Source organism: Miniopterus natalensis, chromosome 4 (genome assembly GCF_054644295.1).
Source record: "Miniopterus natalensis isolate mMinNat1 chromosome 4, mMinNat1.hap1, whole genome shotgun sequence".
Classification (NCBI taxonomy): domain Eukaryota; kingdom Metazoa; phylum Chordata; class Mammalia; order Chiroptera; family Miniopteridae; genus Miniopterus; species Miniopterus natalensis.
This window is the reverse complement of record NC_142084.1, coordinates 57,524,529-57,547,153: the sequence shown is the minus strand read 5'-3', so window position 1 is coordinate 57,547,153 and position 22,625 is coordinate 57,524,529. Positions and strand designations below refer to the sequence as shown.

Below are 22,625 nucleotides of genomic sequence, written 5' to 3'. Positions count from 1 at the left end.
AGCATCACCGTTCTGTCTTGTCCCTCTGAGCTGGGTATTCAGCATTGACTTTGAATCTGTTCTCTGGCAGGATCAGATCATCAGAACAGCACACTAAAAGAGAAAACAAAAAGAAGAGTAGAGACTGGGTCAGGGGTTATGAGCAGGCCAAGGTGGAGGGGGAAGAGAAAAATAAGAGTAAAAATAGATTCATGTTTGGCCCAAGACATGGGTCAGAATACTGATGCATTTTCCCATAAGGAAGAGTAAAGCAGCCTGAGCAGTGTGGCTGAATTGCCCGAGTGTCGTCCCAAGCACCAAGAGGTCACTGGTTTAATTCCTGGTCAGGGCTCTTGCGGACCCCATCTCCAGTAGGGGTTGTGCAGGAGGCAGCTGATACATGTTTCTCTCTAATTGATGTTTCTATCTCTTTCTCCCTCTCCCTTCATCTCTGACTAAAAGTTATTATGAACATATTTAAAAAAAAGAAATTGTAAGGCAGTGTGAGATTGCGGATGTACCAAAAAAGGGTCGTGATTTGTGATAGAGTGACACTTATTGAACCTAGATGAATAACACACAGTGATTAATGATACTGTTGTTTAAATACATGAACATGTGTGAACATTTTCACAATATATATATAAAACAAAGGGTCTTAATGGAAAGGTAAACAGATCTCATGTTTGAGAGGGAGTCTCTATTTATGCCTATATACCTATTGATTTGGTATACGTATTAATGTATAGCTTTTCTTTTCAATTCTACTTTGTTTTTTATTATTATTTTAAGTTATTTTTAATTTTCAATGACAGTTGACATACAATATTATGTTAGATTCAAAACTGTGCCCCAGTTACTAGACCTTTATAACTTACCAAGTGATTATCCTGAGAAACCTCATACCCATCTAACACCACACAGACTTATTACAATATTATTGACTCTATTCCCTTTGCTGTACTTTACATCCTCATGACTATTCTGTTACTACCAATTTGAACTTCTTAATCCCTTCACCTGTTTTACCAAAGCCCCCAACCCTCCTCCAGTCTGACGACCATCAAAATGAGTTTGTTTCTGTTTCACCTGTTCTTTTAAATTTATTTGTTTACTTATTTTGGAGTCTGTTGCTGATAGATATGTATTAAGTGCCTTTTGATTGTTCATATTCTTAATCTTTCTTCTTCCTCTTCTTCAAGAAGACACTTGAACATTTCATGTAATACTGGTTCTGTGGTGATGATCTCTTTTAACTTTTTCTTTTCCAAGAAGCTATTTACAAATCCTTCAATGCTAAAGGATAGCTTTGCTGGGTAAGAGTAATCTTGGCTTTTAGTCACTCTAAATATTTTTTGCCAATCCTTTTGGCAAGCATAGATTCTGGTGAGCAATCAGCTGACAGTCTTGTGGGAGCTCATTCCTTTTCCCTTGCTGTTTTTTAAGATTTTTTAAGTCTTTAACGTTTTGCATTTCGATTATGATGTGTGTTGGTGTGGGTCTCCTTGGGTTCATCTTGTTTGGGACTCTCAGCGCCCCTTGGACCTTTATTCTATTCCTTTCACCAGGTTAGGGCAGTTTTATCCAACACCTGTGGGAGGAGAGAGCTGGCAGACCAGAGCTGGTGGGCAATAAAGAGGCAGTTTTCTTTGAAAATCAAGAGCACACTATTTTCATTTGCAGCTACTCACCTGAGCGTTCAGTGAAGGGGGCCAGTGGGGACTGAATGTGCCTGAGGAGAGGCTGGGCTAGGAAAGAGGTGGCCAGAAGATGTGCATGTGGTCACACCCCAGCACACTGTAACAGCACTCTTTCTTAAAAGGCTATAACCCCTTCCAGAAGCCACAGCTCAGGCAAAGGACAAAACCCTACCCTTGGTGGTACAGCTTGTGACAGCCTCAGAAACCCTGCCTGCCACACACTGCATCTTGACCTTTGCCGAGGCCAAGCCTAAGAGTTTGAACAGACCCAGTCACTGGTGTGGGGATGGGGCTGACTGCCCCACTTACCTGGGAATGTAAGTAGTGCTAAGACTTCACAGGAGAGCTGATAGAAACACCAAGTTCCCAGCTGATCCCACTGGACTGTATACAAGAAAATCTGCCCAGCCGAGGGCAGGGACATATTCTGGGACACTCTCAGAGTAGCAGTCCTGGGACTGGGTAACACACCCATCACTTTCCTTGAAATCTGAAAGGTATCTGCTGTCACAGGAGACCCAGAGGTTTAGATTCCTGATCAGGTCTAAAGCCCTTTCAGAAACAGACTTTTGAGTGATTAAGATTGCCAGCTGGCTGGCAGGTGAAGGCAGGCACAGGCAGAGCCCAGAGAACATGGGGAAGTTTGCTGACCCATCCCTGGGTCCCCTGCTGCTAACAAACCAGCCTTAGAGTGCAACCTGGCCCCTCCCACGTGCTGCCAAGTCCTAAAAAGAAAGACACAAACTGTGCATTGTTTGAAGTCAAGCAGGTTGCTGAGAGCCAAAGGAGGACAGTTTCTGAGAGTGGTTAGCACCTAAGTACCTCCTGGGGAGTCCAGAATTGGCAGACAGAACAGTCAGCCTCAGTCATCAGAAGAGCAGGCTCCAAAGGGAAGACCCAGGAGGCACTAATTGCTCCTGAGTTGAATGCTACTTTTCTTTTTTACCCTTCTTATCTTTCTTGTTTAATTTTTTGTTATTATTTTAGTCTCTGTTTTTTCTTTTATAGATCTAATTCTCTCCTCCCTTTTCTTACCCTATTTATTCCTCCTTTCCTGCTTTCTCTTTGTTTTCCTTTTTCTTATTTTTTGTCTCTCAGCTTTCTCCACTATTTCCCCTTTCCTAATTATTTTCTTCCTCTATTCTTTTGTACCATTTCCCTCCTCCTATCTTTATTCTTATTTTCTTTCTTTCATCTCTGCACATTCATATTCCTTTTTCTTCCCCTACTTTCTCCTCACATTTTATTTTCTTTTCCATTCTTCTATTATTGTTCTCAATTCTCCTTCCTAATTTTCTCTTCATTTGTATATGCTTTTGTTGTTATTGCAGGGGTCTTGTGTATGTTTTTGTTTTGTTTCTCATTTTGTTTTTTTCTGACAGCACCTGCACAACAACTCACACAATGTGATCAGGGTTGAGCCTCACAGTTTGCCAGTCTGAGAGGAGATTCCTCCCATGAGTGGGACAACAACCTTCAAGGCCCTATTAAAACAGGAGAGCCCAAATAACTCACATAATGAAACTTCCTATACAACCCAGCTGAGGAGATTTAAGAGACTAGACCACTGGGTACCACAAATCACTTACTACATAAGGCCACCCTATGAGGACTGCAAAGCATAGCAATTTGATATAATATAGAGACACAAATACAAAGGGACAGCAAAAATGGACAGTGAGAGAAACAACCGAGTAATGAACGAAAAAAGGAAACTCCAGAAAGGGAGCCAGACGAAATGGAGGCAAGCAGTTTGTCATATATAGAGTTCAAAGTAATGGTTATGCTATAGGATCTTTGTGAGAATTTCAAGAAACTTAGAGGGGCTATAATAGCATGAAACATGAAATAGAAACCATAAATAAAAATCAGTTGGAAATGAAAAATAACATCTCTGACATCGAGAATACATTGGAAGGGATCAAAAGTAGATTAAATGAGGAAGAAGACTGAATAAGTGACATGGATGACAAGTTAGGAAAATGCACCCGATTAGAGAAGCAAAAAGAAACAATTAAAAAGCAGGAGGATAGTTTAAGGAAACTTTGGGACAACATGAATCATAAGAACATCTGCATCATAGAGGTGTCAGAAGGAGAAGAGACTGAGCAAGGAATACAAAACCTGATAAAAAAAAAAATGATGACAGAAAACTTCCCAAACCTGGTGATGGAAAAAGTCACACAATTTCAGGAAATGCAGAGTTCCAATAAAGATGAATCCAAAAAGACCCACTCGAAAACACATCATAATCAAAATGACAAACATCAAAGATGAAAAAGGAATCTTAAAGGCAGCAACGGAGAGATAGAAAGTGTCCTACAAGGGAGTACCCATAAGAATGTCAGCTGATTCCTCAACAGAAACATTTCCGGCCAGAAGGGATCGGCATGAAACACTTAAAGCAATGAAAACAAGAACCTGAATCCGAGATGACTCTATCCAGCCAGGCTATCATTTAAATTTGAAGAGGAAAAATAGAGCATCCCAGATAAAAAGAAACCAACAACAACAAAAAAACGATTAAAGGAGTACATTACCACCAAACCAGCACTGCTGGAAATGTTGAAGGGACAGCTTTAAGAAGAACTCTATCAAGATAGAGAGAACATAGATATAAAGAAAAAAAAAATGGCAGTAAATAAGAACTTATCAATAATAACCCTCACTAAATGGATTCAGTGCTCCAATCCAAGACATAGAGTAGGTGAATGGATAAGAAAACATGACCTATATATATATGCTGCCTTCAGGAGACCTACCTTGGAACAAAAGATTCACCCAGACAGAAAGTGGAGGGATGGAAAAGAATTTTCCATGCTAACGGAAACAAGATAAAAGTAGGGTAGGAATACTTACATGTGACAAAGTAGATATGTAAGCAAAGGCCATAAAAAGACAAAAAAGGCCACTACATAATACTATAGGTATCACTACAACAAGAAAATATAGCTCTGGTAAATTTATATGCTCCAGTATAGGAGCACATAAATATAAAATACCATTCTTGGAGGACATTAAGGAAGAAACCAACAGCAATACAGTCATAGTAGGGGACTTTAACACCCCACTGACATCACTGGATCGTTCTTCCAGACTAAAAAATCAACAAGGAAACAGAGACCCTAAACAACACACTAGATTCCATGGATTTAATTGACATTTACTGAGCATTCCACAACAAAGCTGTAGAATGTTCACTCATCTAAAGTGCACATGGAACGTTCTCCAAGAGACCACATTTTAGGGCATGGAATAAGTCTCTACAGTTCAAGAGGACTGAATTTATATCAAGGAACTTCTTGGATCACAATGGCATGAAACTATAAATCAATTACCATAAAAATACTCAAAAATATTAAAACACATGGAGGCTAAATAGCATGTTATTAAACAATGAATGGGTTACCACTGAAATTAAAAAATAAAAAACTTCCTGGAAACAAACAAACATTAGCACTCTACAACCCCAAATCTATGGGACACAGAAGAAGCAGTCGTTAGAGAGCAGTTCATAGCACTACAGGCTTACCTCAAGACAGAGGAAAAGTTGCTAATTAGCTATCTAACATGACAACTTAAAGATTTAGAAAGAGAATACAAGAAAACCTAGAGTAAGTAGAAGGAAGGAATTAATAAAGATCAGGCAGGAAAGAAATGACATAGAGACTAACAAAACAATACAAAGGATCAATGAATCCAATAGCTGGTTCTGTGAAAAGATAAACAAGATTAATGAACCTTTAGCCAGACTCATCAAGAAACAAAGAGAGAGGAGGAAAATAAGTAAAATCAGAAAGGAATGAGGTGAAGTAACAACTGACACCAAAGAAATACAAAGGATTGTAAGAAAATACTATGAACTACTATACGCCAACAATTTGGACAACTTGGACAAAATGAACAAATTCCTAGATAATTACCATCTTCCAAAATTGAATCAGGAAGAATCAGAAAACTTGAATATACCAATAACTATGGATGAAATTGAAGCAGTAATTCAAAAACTCCCAGCAAACAAAAGCCCTGGTCCGAACAGCTTCATAGGGTAGTTACATCAAATCTTCAAAGATGAACTAACACCAATCCTCCTGAAACTATTCCATAACATCCAAGTGGAAGGAACACTACCAAACTCCTTTTAAAAGGCCAGCATTATCGTAAATCCAAAACCAGTTAAAGACACTACAAAGGAAGAAAATTACAGGCCAATATTTCTAATGAGTACACATGCTAAAATCCTCAATAAAATACTAACAAATTGGATCCAGCAATATATCAAAAGGTCATACACTATGACCAAGTGGGATTTATTCCAGGATGCAAGGTTGGTACAATATTGGCAAATCACTAAATGTGATGCATCACACAAACTAATTGAAAGATAAAAATCACATGATCATATCAATAGACACAGAAAAATTTCCACAAATTCCAACACCAGTTTTCCATAAAAACTCTCAGCAAAGTGGGAATTTCAAGTGAGAGATCATACCTGCACATAATAAAGGACAGATATTTCAAACCTCTAGCCAACTTCATACTCAATGGGCAAAAACTAAAAGCATTCCCTCTAAGAAGAGAAACAAGGCAGGGATGTCCACTTTCACCACTCTTACTCAACATAGTACTGGAAGCCTTAGCCACAGCAATCAGAGAAGTGGAAAAAAATAAAGGCATCCAAACTGGAAAGGAGGAAGCAAAACTGACATAATTTGCAGATGACATGACATTGTACATAGAAAACCCTAAGAACTCCACTAGAAACAACTAGATTTAATAAACGAATTCATTCAGGAATGTAGTAGGATTTAAATTAACACCCAGAAGTCAATGGCATTTTTATGCACCAATAATGATCTCAGAGGAAGAGAAACTAAAGACACAATCCCAGTTACCATTGCAACAAAAAAAATTAAGACACCTTGGAATAAACATAAGCAAGGAAGTAAAAGACCTGTACTCAGAAAATTACAGATCATGAAAAATAGATAGATAAAGGTATAAACTGGTGGAAGAAATATGCTGTGTTCATTGATTGGTAGAATTAACATCATTAAAATGTCCACACTACCTGAAGCTATATCTATAGATTTGATGAAATCCCCAGTAAAATAGCAATGGCCTATTTCACAGATCTAGAATAAACACTTCAAAAATGTGTATGGAAGAAAAAAGACCCTGAATAGCAGCAGCAATCTTGAGAAAGAACAAAGTTGGAGGGATCACAATAGCAGATATGAAGTTACATTTCTAAGCCACTGTAATTAAAACAGCTTGGTTTTGGCACAAGAACAGGCATATAGGTCAGTGGAGAAGAACAGAGAACCAGGAAATTGACCCAAGCCATTATATTCAACTAATATTTGATTGACAATGGAAACAAGAACAGACAATGGAGTAAAGTGAGTCTCTTTAATAAATGGTGTTGGGGATATTGGGCAGGCATATGCAAAAACAAGAAACCAGACCACCAACTTACACCAGACACAAGAATAAACTCAAAATGGACAAAGTACATAAATTTAGCGTGAAACCATAAAAATCCTGAAAAAAATTGTAGCCAGCAAAATATCAGACATCTCAAGTACCATAATTTTACAGCTATATCGCTTAGGGCAAGAGACACGAAGGAAAAAATTAACAAATGGGACCCCTCAAACTAAAAAGCTTCTGCATAGCAAAGGAAACCAGCGTCAAAATGAAAAGGGAACTTAATATGGGAGAACATATTTGCCAATGATATATCTGATACGGGGTTAATTTCCAAAATACATAAAGTACTCATAGAACTCAACAAAAGGAAAACAAAGAATGTAATTAAAAACTGGGAATGAGACCTGAATAGACACTTCTCTAAAGAGGACATACAGCCTTAGCTGGTTGGGCTCAGTGGTTAGAGCATTGGCCCATGGACTGAAGGGTCCCCGTTTTGATTCTGGCCAAGGACACACACCTTGGATGCAGGCTCAATACCCAGCCCTGGTGATCAGGGCAAGTGCTGGAGGCAACCAATCCATGTGTCTCTCACATCGATGTCTCTCTCTCTCTCTCTCTCTCTCTCTGACTGTGTCTGAAAATCAATGGAAAAAATATCCTTGGGTGTGGGTTAAAACAATAAAATAAAAATAAACAGGACATACAAATGGCCAAGAGACATATGAAGAAAAGATCAAGGCCACTAATCCTTAGAGAGATGCAAATTAGAATGACAGTGAGGTATCTCCTGGCAGAATGGTATCATCAATAAATCAACAAACTACAAGTGCTGGCGAGGATGTGGAGAGAAAAACTCTATTGTGCTGCTTGTGGGAATGCACTCTAGTACAAACACTATGGAAAACAGTGTGGAGTTTCCTCAAAAAATTAAAAACGAAACTGCCATTTGACCCAGTGATCCCACTTCTAAGAATATATCATAAGAAGCCAGAGAAACCAATCAGAAAGAATATACACACCCCTATGATCACAGAAGCGCTGTTTACAATGGCTAAGATCTGGAAACAGCCCAATTGCCCATCAGTAGATGAATAGATAAAAAAGGTGTGGACATTGACACCATAAAATACTATGCAGCTGTAGAAAAGAAGGATCTCTTACCCTTTGAGACAGCATTGAGGAACGTGGAGAGTAGTATGCTAAGTGAAATAAGCCAGGCAGAGAAAGACAAGTATCACATGATCTCACGTATATGTGGAACCTAATGAACAAAATAAAATCATGAGCGAAATAGATCCAGGGACACTGAGGCATGCAACACTGTGAAGTATTTCAGGGGGAAGCGGAGGGTGGGTGGGGGAAAAGGTTAAGTGAAAAACATATGTATATATGCATAACCCATGAACATGGACAATAGTGTGGTGAAGGCTTGGGGAGGGGTCGGAGCTGGGCGGAGGAAGTCAGTGAGTGAAAAAAGGGGACATCTGCAATACTTTCAACAATAAAGAAAAATTTTTTAAATGTACAAATGAATCTAGTGGCGTTATTTTCTGTCTTTCCAGATTTTGAGGAAATTCTGTCTATCATGTCCACAAGGTGTTCCAAGCAGTGGTGTGAAAAAAGTTAAAAGCTTCTGATGTCAGACTCCCTTCTGTGTCCTCTATAATACTAAGATAATGATCTGTCAGTTGAGATCTGTCATAAAATGTAACAACACCTCAGAGATAGTCATGAGTTATTAACAAGTAGATGTAACTATTGCTCATAGGGCTGGGGTCAAGGGAAGAAATGGGATTATTGGAATGTACGACATTGGAATAAGTCCCATGGATCTAAGACTAGAATTCCTGAGGAGAAAGTCGGCCAACCTGGTACTGAAACCTCAGGGAGTTGGTGGAGAATTGAAAGATCCCCTTGAAGACTCTAAACCTGAGGGAAACATGCTTGGTAGCTGAGCCAGTATCACTGAGCCTGATAGTACTCTTCGTTCTGATAGTTACTAAAAAATATGTAATATGTATAAAATTTTAATTATAACATTATATACAGAGGTAGGGCAAAAGTAGGTTTACCATCATGTGTATGGGAAAGAACACAATAATTAATAAATAATAAAAGAATAAACTGTGTTTTGTATCCTCACAACTTTAAACCCACTTTTGCCCTCCCCTTTATTATATATAGTCATAATGTGCAGCCTGAAAGTTACTATCTTTGCACAGCGGGCGTGGCTCAGTGGTTGAGCATAGACCTAGGATCCAGAAATTTGTGGTTCGATTCTCGATCAGGGCACAGGGCCATTTTGTGGGCTCGATCCCCACCCAAGGGGCGTGCCGGAGGCAGCCGATCAATTCATCTCTCTTATCATTGATGTTTCTATCTCTCTCCCTCTCTCTTCCTCTCTCTGAAATCAATAATAATAAAAAAAGTTACTATCTTTGTAAAGGCTAGAGCTGTTAATGAGGCATGACTGATTTGAATAGTAATCCAAACACTTCCCAGGTTTCCAGTCCCCCTCTAGTTGCCAGCTATTGAAGAAACTAGTAATGAGAGGACTGGGAAAGGAGTAATTTAATTTGTATGTTTGCATTCCCTGTGTGACAAAGCAGAGTACAAATGGGAAGGATGGTTAGAAATGAGACAGCAAATTAAAAGCACACAAATACACATTATCCATTAGCTGGACCTTCGCTCAGGAAACACAAAGAGATATATTCCATGAACAATTAAACACTAACATAGTTTAAAATAATGGAACGTATACCTCATTTAAACCCAAATATGTGTTTCATACAGATACTTAGTCAATTGAATTATGCCAAAGGAAAAACAAAACAAAACACAGAACAGTGGTGAGTGGACTAATTTCAAATTTCTGATGACAGATCTGAAACAGGCACTCAGCATCACTAGACATTGCCCCACTTTCCTGATTAATTCATTTTCCACTCTCAGATGATTATTTCACACATCCTTCTCCCCAGATCTCGCCCTCCCTCTCCATGTATCCGATACTCTCAGCTGAGAACTTCCCCATGGAACTGGAAGAGAAATTAGATTAAAGTAGATGAGAGTTGTGTCATCTTTTCACCATTTCTACTGGAAACTTTTTGAATGATAGAGGTGTACATGAGGCAATTGACTTCATTTGAGCTCTGGTTTCTATCCCCATGATGTCTTATCAAGGACTTTATTTCTGGAATCACCCCCTTCTATCCTGAATCAATTTATTCTCCTTCATTGGATTCTGCCAAATGCCCAAATCTTCCTTGACTGCATCTATCCACAGGGCATTAACAATCTAGCTGCTCAGGACAAAAGTCTGGATTTCTTTCTCTTTTTTTGGTTTTTTAAAAATATATCTTTATTGATTTCAGAGAGAGGAAAGGAGATGGAGAGAGAGACAGAAATATCAATGATGAGAGAGTCATTGATTGAGCCCGCAACCCGGGCATGTGCCCTGACCGGGAATCGAACCCTGAACACCTGGATCCCAGGTCCTCACTCAACTCCTGAGCCACGCCCGGCCAGGCTGGATTTCTTTCTTTCCATTATCCTTTACACCTAATTTATCAGCAAGTCCCATGTTCCACAGAGTTGACTTCAAGATACATTCTGAATCTGACTTCATTTCACCATCTCCAATGTTATGGTCCTATTTCAAACATCTGCCATTTCTAGTGTGAACTATGGCTACAGGATCCCATGAGGTCTTTCTGTTTCCACTCTTGCCTCCTGCAGTCCATTTGCCATAATAGCCTCAGGCTACTCTTTAGAATAGCTTAGTAATTTGGGTAATCATAAGAATAATTCAGATCATATCTCTCCACCACTACTAACTCTCCAATAGGCTCTAATTATACAAATAAATAAATAAATAAATAAATAAGAAACAAAAACCTACAAAACAAAGCAAAACCCCACAACTTTGTATTGCAGTGCAGGGACTTAGCCTTGGCCAGTTCTCCAATCCTGTCTCCACTAACCCTTCCACTAGTTAGTTAACCCCACTAACCTTCTTCCTGTCCCTCTAATATACCATTCCAAGGACTTTGCATTTTTCCTTCTTTTGCTCATTATTCACATTTGATAGCTAATTTCACCTGTTCAAAGAAGTCTCTCATTCTTATTATTGTATTCTGGCATCTGCAGATGACTTTATGCCTCTCCACATTCTTTTATTTGTATTGCTTCCCCTTGCTCATCACACACATACGTAGCACAGATACCTATGTAAGTTCCTTGAATCATAAGTTCATGATATCTCTTCACCCCTCTATCTTTCCCGCTCTGTCACTTCTTCACTGCTGAATCACGGGCACCTAAATAATATTTGAATTTGACACCCATTGCTTATGACCACAGGATTGGGGGAATATTAGAGTGTTAATGTATTTACTTTGAGTGTAGACTGGGTAAAGAAGGAGAAGAGAAAAATAAAGAGGGTGATGGAAAGTAAAAATATGGAAGGGTCCATAGACAGAAGACTTCACAGAGAAGCTAATATTATTGCAGTGGAAATACTAGAGTGAGTTGGAAGGATAGGACATTATTGACTTTTAAACCAAGATTTTAGTGGAGTGTAATCATTGATGATGGCCATAGGGGTAGGCATCTTAGATGAGGGTAGGATAAAATGTAACACTAATGAGGCCAAGAACCAAGAGATTATCTACATGTACTTTAATGTCACTGAGAATTAATACTGGCAGTGTGGTGGATAGGGAGACAGCAGAAAAAATATTGAAATTATAAATCAAGGAGGGAGTGACTAAGAGGTATGTCAACGAAAAGTGAAAAGAATGGTTAAGAGATGGTAAAATCTGAAGACACATAGAGGAATGGGCGTTGAAGGAGAAAGTAGGGAAGGCAGTCTGGAAGCATCTACGAGATACAAGGGGGTCTCCTAACCCAATCCTAGGTCTCGAGCTGTTTGGGTTGTTGGGGGAGAAACCTCTACACCTGGGATGCTGTAGGTGAAATGGTGTTGGATCAATTCAGTTTCAGCTAGAGCAAGAAGGTGCAAGGGACTTTTAGAGGATGTATTTTGGGAATGTATGTGGGGTTGGGGAACTTGAGGAAACATCCTGAATCACAGAGGGTGCAGTGGAAGAGCTGGGGAAGCAAGGATGAAAGGTTAAGGGTAGTGCAGAGGAGAATGAGGATGTGTGAATGTGGGATCATATGATTAGGCCTGAATTCCACTGGGCCCTGAGGTACAGAGAATGTGAGGATGGTGCATTTGGCCCTGGTTCTGGAGCGCTCAGCAACTGAAGGTAAGCCTGTCTGATCTGAGGACATAGTATTTTCAATACATCTAAGTTGAAATCAAAATTACTGTCACCAGGATGTTGTTTTCTACAGTTTTACTTGCATTTCCGTTGGTATGGGGTGAGGGAGTTAATGGAGCCTGGCCAGGGCATCAGGAAGGCTGAGGCAAGTCAACATGAAAGAAGCGAGTGACAGAGAAGGGCGATTGCATTGGGATCTTGGAGCACCAACAGCAAGAAGACTAGAATGCACAAAAGGAGCAGGAACAGGAAAATCAGAGTGAGTTTCCTAATAATAATAGGGGTTAGTATTTATTGCGAAGTTACTCTGGACAAGTATTTTACTGTATTAGTTCTTTTACTCTTCACACAAGCTCCTCAACTAGATATTTAACATTTTACCAGATTTGAAAACTGAAGTACAGAATGGTGAAAGTTGGTAAGGGCACCCAGAAAAAAGGGGGAAAAAAGCGAAAAGCAAAAATAAGAAGTAATGTAAAGTAGAAATATTCTAAGAATTAGGATATTTTGCTAATTGTTTAATGGCCTATGTTTTATGATCCCAAAGAACAAAAAGTCTCAGATTATGTCAATGGTCTGTGACACATTCTGTGACAGTTTTATAGCCAGGAGACTAAAACTTAGAATATGGGAAATTGGATAAGTTTAGGTTTCCATTTTGAAATTGTACATTGTTGCTTTTCTTTCTAAAATGCAGAAGAACATTTCATTGTTCTTCCTTAGATGAAATTGGAACATCTTCTTCTTCCAAAGATAGAGTCTACACATCTTCCTCCTCTCCCCCATGTGAGGGAGGCACACTCTGCTCTGCACTCTTATCTGCTCTTTTCCATGCTGTACAACACAAAATTAACAGGCATAATGCAATAAAAAAAAGAATCAAGCAAAGTAGTAGTAAGTAAACCTTTCTTGTTCTTTTTCCTTTCACGTTTCTCCCAGGGGGTTGGCCACTATCAATACCACCTCCACTGCCTTCTTCCAGGCAGAAGGGAGGGTGGCACTTCTGGTTGCAATGGCAGTGTTCTCTGTTGTTGCAGACCCCAATCATATTGCAGGTCTCAGGTGAACAACTAGTTAGCAGAAGTGAAATATGGACACACTTCTTTCAACACAGACATGTTCTGTATCACACTCTGTACCATCTTTCACATCACCAATGTCAGGTATGGTCATCCCCAAGTGATAGTTGGTACCCTAGCAGGTGACACCATTGAAGCGAGTCCAATGCACTGTAGAATGACCTCAGATGGGGAATTTCTGTCATGTTTCACCATGAATCCTCCCACACAAGATACCTGAGATGTTACATTTTACATATGTAGCGTTCTTGACATCACAGTTACCAAAACAGTCACCTTGTGTTTTCATTTGCATGTAGCAACTCTGATTTACACTCTTGGCATCTTTGCCAAAATTTTCCTACACTGTTCTTCGCAGTTATTGCATATTTTTTCATAGCAGTGGCCACCGCCCTGACATGGGATCCCATTCTGTACACACACTCCTTCTGGACAATGGTAGGATTTCCCATTGCACCACTCCCCCAGAGCACATTCATTTTCCTCTGGTCTACATACTTTGCCTGTAGGCACAATCGGCGGTCTTTGCAACAAAGCCCAAAAGCACAAACAGCCCCATGTCTGAGTGTGCAGTTGGACGCACGGCATGGATCATTCATACACAAACTTAAAGTGCCACAGTCACACTCTTCTCCTTCTTCAACTACACTGTTCCCATACTGTGTAAATGTGATGATGTTTCCTGTATTTGATAAAACGTACATACAGTTTCGTCTTGCAATGGTGTTCATGAAGGTTTCATAACTGCACCTGCTGAGTCCAGTTTCACTTGATTTTTAAAATTTTTTATATTTAATATCATGCATTATTATTATTATTTTTTGTTTAAAATATTACAGATGTCCCTTTTTCTCCCCAATGACTTGATGGATAGATACATTATGCAGGATTTATATCCACATACATAATTTTTCTCATCATGCACCATACCCAAATTATGACCAATCTCATGGGACATAATATATGCAAAATCAGTCAAATTACCATTCATGAACCTATCAACTGCACAATTATGACAGAAGTCACATACTCCTCCAACATAGGCTAAGCCAACTGTAACACCATAGTCACGCTTTACAAAAGTAAGGGCAAGATCATGGCATAAGCATTCATTAAAGTCAGAGGTCTTTTATTTGCAAAACGCACTCAGGAGAGCACCTATGGTATCCAATGAATGGATTTTCTTTCCAGTCCAGACCTCAATTCCAATTAAAACCACATAAACAGCCAGTGAATTAAAAAGTTATCCATTTCATTGACAGCAAGGCATATAACATACTGCACACTTGAGATGTTACTTTCACGATGAAGATAACAATTTGGGTCACCACCACTGCTAGTTCAAGAACCCTCTTGTGGGTCCACCAGCCTTCATACATACTCTGCATCAAAATGAAATTAACGCTATCTCGAAATTTCAATTGTTGTGCTATTTCTTCATCTGTCAGTCCTCCTCTCATGGGTAGGAACTGTGTGTCTTCGCTGTTCATCTTCTTTAAGAGATGTTCAAATGTGGTAGAAACTCTTTTGGGCTCTATTTCGTAAACAATGTCCTTTGTCTGTAATATTCCTTGAAAACACCCCAAACAGGTACTGAGAGCAAACAGGGATTCTGGGTCCCCCTCCACATAACCATGATAGGAGCAGTCATTCTGGACAAAATGCTGGTCCCCAAGGAAACACCCTCGGCTGTGTAGGTGAACACTGGGAGGTGTTTGGACAAGAAAAGCTTGTTGACTTTCATGTGGACAATGTGTCTCTCGTCCCCAAAGTGCAGGCTGTGAGTGAGCCAGCCTGGGGGCTGCATGCTGCTGGCATGACTCATGGGAACCACCACCTCTTGGGGACCTGGTATTGAGGGTTCCCAACCTGGGACAATCCAAAAAGAAACAAAAACACCCCCTGAGAGAGCAGCAAAAGAGTGACCTTCATATGCACCAAGGCCTCACCCAGAGCCGTTATGGGGCCACCATAGACAGCCACTGGTGAGAGGAAAGGAGGGCAGGGCCAGGAGCATCACTGTCGTGTCTCCTTTCTCTGCACTGGCTGTATGCAGTGCTGACCTTTATTTTGACCCCTGGCAGTCACACCATCAGAGAGGCAGCACTATAAAAAAAAAAAGTAAACAAGGAGCACAGACATAAATGGGGGTTATAAGCTGGCCAAGATAGAGGAGGAAGAGAGGGTTAAAATGAGCTTGTGTTGTGCTCAAGACAAGACTCAGTATAGTGCAAGTGTTTGCTCGTTTGCTCATCAATATTAGTGAGTCAGAGTGAGAGCGTAGGTGTAGAAAATAATGGTGATGGGCTATCGGTTGATACTTACTGAACTTAGATGAAGGACACATATGGATTCATTATACCATTCTCTCAATATATGAATATATACGAAACTTTCCACAATAAAAATATAAAACACAAGTGAACATATACTTTGATGAAGGGGTATTAATTTATACATATGACATTGGCATAAATATCAATATGCGGGTATTCCTGTCACTATCAAATGAAGTCTTACTTAGTCACTTTACTTAGGAAAGGTATAAAACTATCCACATACAGTATTGTTTCGTTGTTAGTTATATTATCTCCTTTCTGCATCTATCTATGGTTTAAATGATTAGAGAGATGCAGAAAGGAGATAATATAACTAATAGCCTGTTGTATTGGAAGGGACAAAGCATCAATTTTCTATAAATGTTTCTGTATCTACTTTAATTATACCAAGTTCTATATTCAACAAACAACAGTAGTATTGGAGTGGGAGTACACTGGGTTGGTGATGGATTAACTAAAAAGTTTATATTTAATTATACTCTTAAGAAGAACAGTACCTAAAAAAACTCTCACCATATAAAGTGAAAGCATCAAAGTACTTGGGAGAGTAACACTTGGAGATGGGAGTGTACGGAAGGCAAACTAAAGTACTTTCAGGAAAGCCCGTGAGAAAGTAATATATTGACTTTTAGTGGTGAAGGCCTCAAAGTCCTCACACTTACAAGATTGCAAGGTAACCAGCTGCCAAGTTCAACCTTAAAATGTATTTATTTCAATAAAAATAAAAATACATCTACATATCTTCTATGAGAAATAGAAGCAAAAAGGAATCTCAATAATACAAATGTATTGTCACATATTTGTTACAATGAAATCTGATACTAGCACAATGCCTGGCTGGCATTCCCATCTGCTGCAGTTTTCTTCTTGGAATACAGTATTAGTAAAAACACGTAATGAGCAGACACAGGGATATTGACCTGAGAAAGGTAAATCAACATGCAGGTCAAGATAATTACATGGTATGGCGATCAAATATGGACAGAGTGGTTGGGGCAACAATATAGATTAGGAATTTGTAAGATGCAATACTAAAGAGATCTGTCCAAAAGAGGATTTAACCCTGGTAAACATATATGCAACCAATATAGAAGAACTTAAATATATAAAAAAACTTTTGCCTGGCCAGGCGTGGCTCAGCAGTTAGGCATGGACCTAGGATCCAGGAGATGGAGTTTCCATTCCCAGTCGGGGAACATGGCCGGGTTGCAGCTCGATCCCCAGTCAGGGGCCTGCAGGAGGCAGCCTATCAATGACTCTCTCATCGTTGATGTTTCTTTCTCTCTCCCTCTCCCTTCCTCTATCTGAATTCAAGAAAGATATATTTAAAACAAAACAAAACAAAAACTCAGTTTTTCTTAAATTATGGAGTTTTAAAAAATTTATCTTTATTGTTGTAAGTATTAGAGATGTCCCCTTTCCCCCATTGACCCTTTTTATTCCACCTCACCCTGCCCCAGGCCTTCACCACACTATTGTTTCTGTCCATGGGGTACGCATATATGCATATAAATTCTTTGGTTTATCTCTCCCCATCCACCCACTCACTCCTGCCTTCCCTCTGAGATTCATCAGTCTGTTCCATGCTTCAGTGTCACTGAATCTATTTTGTTCATCAGTTTATTATGTTGTTTAGATTCCACATATAAATGAGATCATGTGATATTTATCTTTCATGCCTCGCTTATTTCTCTTAGCATAATATTCTCCAGGCCCATCCATGCTGTCCCAAAGGGTATGGGATCTTTCTTCTTTACAGCTGCATATTATTCCATGGTATAAATGACCCACAGCTTTTTTATCCACTCATCTACTGATGGGCACTTGGGCTGCTTCCAAATCTTAGCTATTGTAAATTGTAAATTGTGCTGCTATGGACATAGGGGTGCATATATTCTCTCCGATTGGTGTTTCAGGATTCTTAGGATAATTTCTAGAAGTGGGATCACTGGGAGAGATAGACACCCATACAGTCATTGTAAGGGGCTACACCCAAGTGGGAAACACCCCACTGACATCAGTGGGTAGATCTTCCAGACAAAAAATCAACAAGGAAATAATGACCCTAAGTGACACACTAGATCACACGGATTTAATTGACATTTACTGAGCATTTCACCCCAAAACTGCAGAATATGCATTCTTCTCCAGTGCACATGGGACATTCTCAAAGAGAGATGACATATTAGGACATAAAATAAGTTTCTACAAGTTCAAGAAGATTGAAATCATATCAAACATCTTCTTGGATCACAATAGTATAAAACTAGAAATCAACTAGAATAAAAACACTCAAAAACATTCAAAGACATGGAGGTTTAAGAGCATGTTTTTAAACAATGAATCGGTTACTAATGAGACCAAGGAATAAATTTAAAAATTCCTGGAAACAAATGAAAATGAATATACAACAGTCTAAAATCTGTGGGACAGACAAAAGCAGTCCTGAGAAGGAAGTTCATAGCACTCCAGGCCTATCTCAAGAAACAAGAAAAATCTCTAATATACTATCTAACCTGACAACTAATTGAGAAAGAGAACAACAAGAAAAGCCCAGAGTAAATAGAAGAAGGAGATCATAAAGATCAGAGCAGAAATAAATGACATAGGGACTAAAAAAGCAATATAAAAGGCCAATGAATCCAACAGTTTGTTCTTGGATAAGATAAAGAAGATTAATGAACCTTTAGCCAGACTCATCAAGAAACAAAGAGAGAGCACCCGAATAAATGAAGTCAGAAAGGAAAGAGGTGAAGTAACAACTGACACCACAGAAATTCAAAGGATCACAAGAGAATATTACAAACAATTATGCCAACAAATTGTACAACATGGGCCAAATGGTCAAATTCGTAGAAACATACAATTTTCCAAAAGTGACTCAGGAAGAATCAGAAACTCTGAATAGACCAATAACAATTAATGAAATTGAAGCAGTAATCCAAAAATTCCCAGCAAACAAAAGTCCTGGACCAGTTGGCTTCACAGGGGTGTTTTACCAAACACTCAGGGAAGAACCAACACCCATCCTCCTCAAACTATTCCATAAAACCCAGGAGGAAGGAAGACTTCCAATATCCCTGATGAACATAGATGCCAAAATCCTCAACAAAATATTAGCAAATTGGTTCCAGGAATGTTTTAAAAAGATTATTCACCATGACCTAGTGGGATTTATTCCAGGGATGCAAGGCTGGTAGAGTATCCACAAATCAATAAATGTGATATATCACATAAATAAAATGAAAGATAAAAATCATATGATCATATCAATAGACACAGAAAAAGCATTCGACAATATTCAGCACCCATTATTGATAACAACTCTCAGCAAGGTGAGAATAGAGGGATCATACCTCAACACAATAAGGGCGTATATGACAAACCTACAGCCAACATCATACACAATAGGCAAAAATGAAAAGCATTTCCCTGAAAAACAGGAACAAGACAGGGATGTCTGTCTGCTTTCACCACTCTTATGCAACAAAGCACTGGAAGTCTTAGCCACAGTGATCAGACAAGAAGAAAATATAAAAGGCATCCAAATAGGAAAGGAGGAAGTGAAATTGTCATTATTAGCAGATGACATGATATCGCACATCGGAAACCCTAAGGACTCCACCAAAAAGTACTAGATTTAATAAGTGAATTTGGCAAAGTAGCAGGATACAAAAGTAACACCCAGAAATCAGTGGCATTTTTATACACCCAAAATGAAGCCTCAGGAAGAGAAACTAAAAACACAATCCCATTTACCAATGCAACAAAAAAATAAGATACCTTGGAATAAACTTAATCAAGGAGCTAAAATATTTCTACTCAGAAAACTACAGGACATTGAAAAAAGGAATAGAGATTAAAGATGGCTGTGGACTGAGTGGAACCTATACTGACACTCTCCCGGGGCCAAACTGGAATTACAACAAAAATTTAGAAAAACCATCCTGAATAATCAGCTGCAACTGAAGATGAGCTGGAGGCACCCTCATAACCAAGGAGGAAAAGTGGAGACCGCATAGAGACTGGTAGGAAGTGCGGAGGCATGAGAGGGCTTGGGACAGTGTTAGTGTAGCTTCCGCTCAGTCTGCAGCCAGCTTTAATCTCAGAGTTACTTTTTTTAAAAAAATATATCTTTATTGATTTCAGAGAGAGGAAAGGAGAGGGAGAGAGAGAGATAGAAACATCAATGATGAGAGAGTAATTGATCGGCTGCAGCCCGCACGCAACCCGGGCATGTGCCCCGACCGGGAATCGAACCCTGATTGCTTGGATCCTAGGTCGACACTCAACTGCTGGGCCATGCCTGGCCGGGCATCATAGTTACTTTTTAAGTGTACTCTTCCTCCACTATCAGGATCACCTTCATATTACTCATAGTTTCTCTTTCTTTTGCCTTTCTTTTTCTTTCAGTAATAAGCCATGCATTTTGGGTATTAGCATGTATAGTTCCAGTTACATGTATGCAGGAAATTGCATATAAACCACCAAAGCAGCTCCAGGTGGCTTCTTTAGAGAGTTTTCTCTCTTTCTTCTGTTGGAAAGATTGTATGAGAAGCTGGCTGGCTACCTTAAGTCATGCGTAGTGCTAGGTACGAGGTGAGTGAGTTTGTGGTAAATCTTGGGTGAATTCTCCTTTTCTCGTGTTGCTCAGGCATGAGACTGCTAGACTTTTGTGAGTTTATGTGGCTCTTATTTTCTCAGCTCTGAAAGATTATGGGGGATTTATCTCTATCACCTAGAGGTTGACAATCCTGCTCTCCAAAGGTTTGCTATCGGATTTTGTCACATCAAAATCCGATAAGTGTTTGGGCCGGTGCGGCTCAGTTACTTCATTGAGTCCCATGTACCATGAGGTTGCTGGTTGGATTCCTGATCAGGGCCCATGCCCAACTTGCAGGCTCGATCCCCAGTAGGGGCCATGCAGGAGGCAGCGGACTGATGTTTCCATCTCATTGATGTTTCTATGTCTCTCCCTCACATTCCTCTCTCTCTAAAAATCAATTTAAAAAACATAGACAGTATAGATGCTTGAGATAAGCCTTCCTTTACTATGTCTTGTATTCAAAATATGCCATGAATTTAGGAAACCACGTGTTTAAGAAATTTCAGAGTAGGTCTCCAGCCTCCCACAAAGCTCTTAAATCAAGTAATTGTGACTTGGGGGAAATGGCTGCAAATTAGAGGCCCTTTGATGTCTAATTTGTGAGTCAATCTAAACCTCAGCAGTAACAAAGAACACAGGGGAGTTCTCTTTCTCTCAGAGGAAGTCCTCTAACTGGGCTAAGGCTCAGTTCACATCCATTATTGCCAATGTCTCAGAAGAAAAATGAGGGGCAAGACTGAGAGCTTTTCAGAATTTTTTCCCTCCCTGAAATTTTAGTTCATCTCCACATTGCTTTCTCAGCTCTTGGATGTCCATAAAATAAATTCGTAGAATATAATTTGGATTTTCTGGTTTTTATTTTATTTATTCATTTTTTTACCAGAGAAAACATGGTTGTGGAGATTCATATGTCCTTCAGAGAATGGTAGGGTTTTTTTAAATATCCATTTTATAAGAAAAAGTACAGAGCGGGAGAAGATGGCAGCCAAATAGGCAGAGCTTGCTTTCACGTCCTCCCCGGGCCAGACTGGATGTACATCTAAACTGGGGAACATTCACCTGGGATTACCAGCTGAGGCCCAGCTGAGGAGCAGACAGACGTATATCAAGGAAGGGCAGAAAACACTAGGAGACTGATAGGAAGGGCGAGGTTAGGAGAAGGGCTGACTCAGCTTCCAGGGGTGGCAGAAGAGTGTAGTGGGATCTCTTGGCTACGGGAGGGTTATTTCCCTGAGAAGATCCAGGGCTGGAACCTAGCCTGGCCTCCATAGCTTGGAACACCAGAGCCAGGACCAGGTGCCCATGTGAAATCCAGCTGTTACAGTATAATACGAAGCTAGGAAAATTCCAGGACTAGTGGAAGAGGGAACTAAGACAGATAGTCAAACAGCAATTTTGTGGCCACCTGGTCAATCCTATCTTCCCTAAACCCCAGACACTCAAGGGAAAATGGTGTGCATTTCTCCTCCCCATTCAGAGGGTAGATAGCTTAAGTCACCCTACTGAGAGACAGATAACAAAAATCTGGTGTAAAAAGTGTTAAAAGCTTTCATGTCAGACTCCCCTCTGTGTTCTCCATTATACTAGGATAATACTCTGTCGGTTGAGATGTGTCATAAAATGGAACCACACCACAGAGATAACCATGAGTTACTAACAAGCAGATGTAACGATTGCTCCTAGGACTGGGGATCAAAGGGAAGAGATGGGATTATTAGAACCTATGCCTTTGGAATAAGTCCCATGGACCTAAGACTAGAACCTCGGAGGAGAAGGTTAGCCAATCTGGTACCGAAACCTCAGGTGCAGGACTCAAAGATCTGGCACTCTGAACCCTGAGGGCAACATGCTTGCTAGCTGTGCTGGTTTCTCTGAGCCCGACAGTATTTTGGTACTGATAGTTACTAAAATATATGTAAATATACGAAATTATAATTAGAACATTATATACAGTGGTGTGCAAAAGTAGGTTTACAGTCATTTGTATGGAAAATAATACAGTAATTAGTCAATAATAAAAGAATAAATTGTGCTTCACATACTCACGGCTATAAACCTACTTCTGCCCACCCTTGGGTTATATATAGTAATAATGTGCAGACTGAAAGTTACCATCTTCGTAAAGGCCAGAGCTGTTGATGAGGCAGGACTGGTATGAACAGTAATCCAACACTTCCCAGGTGTCCAGTCTC

At 39.6% G+C, this 22,625-nt stretch overlaps 1 pseudogene; it reads right to left on the bottom strand.

Moving 5' to 3' along the window:
• Positions 1-4: 4 nt before the first annotated feature.
• Positions 5-17,316, bottom strand: LOC107527462 (disintegrin and metalloproteinase domain-containing protein 20-like; annotated as a pseudogene).
• Between the last annotated feature and the right edge of the window lie 5,309 nt (positions 17,317-22,625).